Genomic DNA, 6,000 nt, shown 5'->3' on the forward strand with positions numbered 1-6,000 from the left:
TGCTGTGGTCGTAATCACAGGACCCTGCATGTGTCGAAACTAAGTGGTGTGCCAAAAATGCACTTTTACTCTACGTTTGACATTTCAAATAAGCACAATTAAAAAACAAAAACCTCTGGTGATAAAACTTCTTTGAGTGCTAATTACACGGGAAATGTTTTCAATAAACAATTCCGAATTTTCCTCCATCCTGGTGACCACTTCTAGTCGGAAGCAGGAACTCATGCAACGTTATCACAATCTTCCTATTGCAGTTCCTCTACAAACACATCTGCCCACAGTCCACGTTTATTCACAGGAGGCTGTGCATGAGCGGCCTGCAGAGAAGACACAGCCATGTCTACTCAATGGTACAAGTTCTGGACACTGGGATGCCACCGCCATCGAAGCCACAGGCTCCCGTTGGTGAGCCTAGGATACGATTTTCTAGGGCAATCACCAACGTGTTCGAAATGAATCAAGTACAGCAATCTGTATATACAGAGTATCATTTCTGCTTCAATCACAGTCAAGAAATCATTACAAAGTGGCAAAGAAATGTCATCAGGTTCACGCAGCAACAAAAATTATCAGAGTATCCTCTACTCTAGAAATGAACACCCCAGTCCTAGTCCCCAACAGAAGCATAAATCATGAAGTTTGGTAGGCCATTATTACCGATATTGTGCCCACGTAGCACTAGAGTTGACACTGACCAAACGCCTTGGTTTAAAAGGCCCTGCTTACATCTCACTTCCAGCCCTTTTCTCACCTCCACGATGTGATGCAAGTGAAGCGCACACATTGCACTTAAAATGCACAGTTCACCATGACGACGCGAAATAGTCCCACCCACGTAACCACTGGGGCTCCTTCGCGACGCAGGGAATCCCTCTCCACACTCGGCGGCATGGTTTCGCTTTCCGGAACCCCTCCTTCCCTCGAGAGCGCAACAACGACAAGAAGGCTTGGGATCACGAGCGCAGCACCCCCGCATTCCACTCCCGCCCGCGCGCCCCGAGTCGAGCCCGGGGTTCCAGAGTTTCAGCGTCCCGATCAAGCTGGGTCCGGGGACCGTGGGTCCGAGAGTTCGGGGATCGTCCGACCCAGCGGCAACGGGGTGTCGGTGGCCTCCCCGAGGAGGCCCCAACACCGGGAGCCCAGTCTGGGCCGGGCCCCAACTTTCCCTGCCGCCCGGCCAGCTCCTGCTTTTCCAGGGCGGTCCAGGGCGAGGGCGGCCCAAGCCTGACCTGCGTGCGCGGCGCTCGGGGATCCGCGGCGGCTCGGGGTCCGGAGCAAAGCCTGGGAGCTTCCGGCTCGGCCCAGGCACTCGGGCGGGCCGGGAATGTGCCAGGAAACGCCCGGGTCGTTCCCCTTCCTCCTGGGGCTCCTCCCGGGGCGGGGGCTTTCCCAGCTCGGCCTCTTCCTCTCGGCGCTCCGCCCCCCTCCTCCTCCGCCCGCCGGCCCGGCCGCGCCTCCCTCCGCCCCCGCCGGCCTCCAGTCCCCGCCCCGCACCCCGCCCGCCGGCCCGGCCGCGCCTCCCGCCCGCCCCCGCCGGCCTCCAGTCCCCGCCCCCCGGCCCCGCCCTCGCTCTCGCGGCCCCGCGCGCCTGCCCCGGGCTGCAGAGCCATCGCGGCTGCGCTCCCCGCGCGCCCCCGAAGCCCCTCTCCGGGCTGGAGAGCTGCGGGAGCCACCTGCCCGCTTTCTCAGCCCCGCGCTGCGCTGTGGGCCGGCGCCCCAGCTCTGCTCGTGCTTGCGAAGTGGGACCCACACCCTCCCCTCGAGAGCCCCTGAGGCCCGGGCCCAGGTGGGACGAACTGCAGAAAGCACTGGGGGCGGACGCGCAGGGTGCGCGCATCCTGGGCCCGAAGGCAAGACCCCCGCTCTTACGCGCTCCGCGGTACAGCGCGCCCTCCCAGGCCGTTCCGAGGGTCGCATCTATACAGTCCCACCTCGGCACTGAATAGTGGGTCATGGTGCTCAGACCTGTGGAAATGGAGGACAGAAGACACCTGACTTGAACGACTCCCTAAAACCACGTCTTGAAGAGAACACCATCTGGAAACGCTAGATGGAACCAGCTTGTCACAAGGATGATTCGGGGAAATTTGCCTTGAACCCATCTCTAACCCCTACTACCCCCAATTCTCCGCATCAAAGTGATGGGTACCCAATGATTTGGCCATTATTGTTAGGTTGCCATGGCGTCGGCTCCGATGTACAGCAACCCTATGTACATACAGAAGAATGAAATAATGCAGGTCCCGCACCATACTCAAAATACCATGTTTCTGCCACTGCCTATCTTGTGGATGATCTGACACTTTTTTCAGCAATTGTCCACCAAGTATGATGTCCTTTTCAAAGGACAGGTGTTTCCTGATAGCATGTCCATAATGAACACAAGAGGGGAAGTCTCACTGTCCTGCTTTTAAAGAGCATTCTGGCTCTGCCTCTTCCAAGACAGAATTGTTTGCTTTTCTGGTCGCCCAGGGAACTTTGAATATTTTTCACTGGCACCATAATTCAAATGCATCAGTCCTCCCTCGTCTTCCTTATTCACTGTCCAGCCATCACATGCAAATAAAGCGGGTGAAAATACCATAGTTGAATGCACCCTACGCCTCACATTGACATTCGTCCTAGTTCTCAAAGTGACATTCTTACTCTGCACCTCTTTAAAGAGGTCTCATGCAGCAAAACCTCTCCTCTTGCCACACATAGAGTCAAAGTGATTCCTGTGTAGTCTCTCTTTTGGGGTACATATGTATAGCCACCACTGAGTTGCTTAAAACATGCTATTTGCAATGAAGGAGTCATTAGTTTGGCAAAACTCTATTATGCAATTTCCATCTTCATTTCTAATGCCAAGGCCACGTTTTCCAACCGCTCCTCCTTCCGTTTTGTTGCTTACTTTCAAATTCCAATAACCAATAATTATCAGTGTGTCTTGATGTTATGTCTGATTAATTTCAGATCGAAGAAGGGGTAGAATTATTCAAATTTTTCATTACTAGATTTAGTGATTGTGTGTAAATTTGAATAATAGTTGTATTTGTTGGCTTCCTACTAGGCATATAGATCTCCTCCTATCACATACACCATTGTAGTTCACAATAGATCTTGAAGTTTTCTTTTTGATGATGATGCTATTCGTGATTCAAAATTGGCTAATACCAGTTCATTAATACCTAGGATATTGATCTTTAAGCGTTCTATTTCCTTTTTGATGGCTTCTAATTTCCTGGACTCACACTTTGTGCATTTCACTTTGATTACTAGTGGATGTCTGCTGTCAGGTTCCTTTCATCCACCGACAGCAAAAGAAGGTGTTCAAAGCTTTCTCTCAGCCACGTCATTAAGGCTAACTCTACTTTGAAGAAGCAGCTCTTCCTCAGTTGTGTTTGAAGTGCCTTCCAATTGGAGAGGCTCCTTTTTGGGAACTGTATCTGACAATGTCCCATTATTATTCACAAGACTTTTAGTAGCTAATCCCTCTGAAGTAGACAGCCTATTCCTTCTTCTGAATCTGTTCACCATGGGTGACTCTGCTGGTATTTAAAATATCAGAGACATAGTTCCGGGCATCATATCAACATACAAGCTACCCCACTGATAACAAACTAACAGACAAATAGCCATTATGTTTTAAAAATCACGACAGGTTCATTTCTACCTTAGTTATACTTTGGATGATGAAAAAAATTAAAAGCAAATGGGCCCTGGCAGGCTAGATTCTACCAATCATCTTACCTGTAACATTCTATTCGAGATATTCTTGGAAGTCTTTCACACACTTGGAAATATGGACTATGAGTGACTTTATAGTTCTCAGCCTACATGTTTAAAAAAAACCAGTAAGTTGTTGCTTCTCTCTTAGAGGCTAAAAATAAATTCCAAGGTTTTCCTTTTTAAGTTTGGGTGCAGTTACAAAGAGAAATGCAGTAGCTAAGATATTGCCTCTAGAATAATCACTAAGAAATAAGAAGAGGTAAAGCTAAAATCCATAAGAGTAAATGATGCACAATACTGAAATCATAGCCCAAAGGCCAAGTAGAAAATTTTAAGGGGTAGCTCGAGAAGACAAAGTAAAAAATTGTAATGAAATGTGGAAGGACCTAGAGTTAGAACACCAAAATAGGAAGAACATGGGCACATCTGAAACTGCAAGAATGGAAGAAAAAAATCAAGCCTGAAGTTGCAATATGGAAACAGTCTAGGGGCAAAATACTGAATGGTGCAGGTAGGAGCCAAAGAAGATGGAACGCATTTGCAGAATCACCGTACCAGAAAGGACTAGTTGGCATCCCACCATTTCAGGAGGTAGCATATGAGCAAGAACCAACGGTACTAAGGGAAGAAGTTCAAACTGTACTGAAGCATTAGCAAAAATCAAGCCTCCAGGAATTTACGAAATACCAACTGAAGTGGTTCAACAAGTTGATGAGCCTCTGGAAGCACTTACTCATCTATGCCAGGAAACTTGGAAGACAAGCAACTTGACCAACTGACTGGAATAAATGGACCCATTCCAAAGAAAGATCACCCAAAAGAATGCTCAAATTATAGAATGATATCATTAATATCACATGCAAGTAAAATTTTGCTAAAGCTTATCCAACAACAGTTGCAGCAGTACATGATGGACAGGGAGCTGCCAGAGGGTCAGGCTGAATTCAGAAGAGGACGTGGAATAAGGGATGTCATTACTGACTTCACGTGGATCTCTGCTAAAAGCAGAGGATACCAGAAAGGTTTTTACTTGTATTTTATTGACTATATTGAGATATTTGGTTGTACAAATAACAACAAAGGATGGATAACCTTGAGAAGAGGGGGAATTCCAGAACACTACATTAGGCTCAGATGGAACCTGTACGTGGATCAAGAGGCAATTGTGCAAACAGAACAAGAGAATACAGCATGGTTTAAAATCAGGAAAGGTGTTCATCATGGTTGTATCCTCTCACTATACTTGTTGAATCATTTACTGAGAAACGCATCAGAGAAGCTGAATTATATGAAGAATGTGGCATCAGGATCAGAGGAAGGTTTATTAACCACCTGAAATGTGCAGATGGCACAACCTTGCTTACTGAAACCGAAGAGGATTTGAAGTACTTGGTGATGAAAATCAAGGATGACAGCTTTCAATATGGATTACAACTCAATGTGAAAAGGACCAAAATTGTCACAACTGGACCAATAAATACTATCATGATAAATGGACAAAAGAGTGACGTTGTCAAGGATTTTGTCTTGCTTGGATCCACAATCCATGCTCATGGAAGCAACAGTCAAGTGATCAAATGACACATTGCATAGAGTAAGTTCATTTGACATTCAAAATATAAATACCATGGTTGTTTACAAACACAGCAAATAAGAGTGAGCAAAAATATTTATAAATATCATAGACACCTTTATTAAAGTAAAATATTAAAGTGTGAAATGATTATTTCTGGACATATCCTTCATTAAGGTCGGTACACTATTGAACACATTTATTCAATTAAAAATCATTTTATTCGGGGTTCAAACAACTCTTATCACAATCCATAAATACATCAAATTGTGTAAAGCACATGTGTACATTCATTGCCCTCATCACTCTCAAAACATTTGCTCTCCACTTAAGCTTCTGGCAGCAGCTCCTCATTTTCCCTTCCCTCCCTGCTCCCCTCCCTCATGAACCCTTAATAATTTATAAATTATTGTTTTGTCATATCTTGCACCGTCTGACATCTCCCCTCACCCACTTCTCTGTTGTCAGTCCCCAGGGAGGAGGTTATATGTAGATCCTGGTAATTGGTTCCCCCTTTCCACCCACCTTCGCTCCACCCTCTGGGTATCGCCACTCTCACCACTGGTCCTGAAGGGATCAACTGCCCTGGATTCCCTGTGTTTCCAGTTCCTATCTGTACCAGTGTCCATCCTCTGGTCTAGCCAGATTTGCAGGGTAGAATTGGGATTGTGATAGTGTGGGGGAGAGGAAGCATTTAGGAACTAGAGGAAAGTTAT

The 6,000-nt window shown here is 46.9% G+C and overlaps 1 protein-coding gene across 1 annotated transcript in view; it reads right to left on the minus strand.

Moving 5' to 3' along the window:
* Window positions 1–1,387, minus strand: part of CYFIP1 (cytoplasmic FMR1 interacting protein 1) — a 113,980-nt gene extending 112,593 nt beyond the window's left edge. Inside the window, exon 1 of the mRNA XM_075535398.1 lies at window positions 1,230–1,387. The gene's annotated coding sequence lies outside the window, so the exon portion shown is untranslated. The remainder of the gene's footprint in view (window positions 1–1,229) is intronic.
* Window positions 1,388–6,000: the final 4,613 nt, after the last annotated feature.

This window comes from Tenrec ecaudatus, chromosome 17 (assembly GCF_050624435.1).
Source record: "Tenrec ecaudatus isolate mTenEca1 chromosome 17, mTenEca1.hap1, whole genome shotgun sequence".
Classification (NCBI taxonomy): Eukaryota; Metazoa; Chordata; class Mammalia; order Afrosoricida; family Tenrecidae; genus Tenrec; species Tenrec ecaudatus.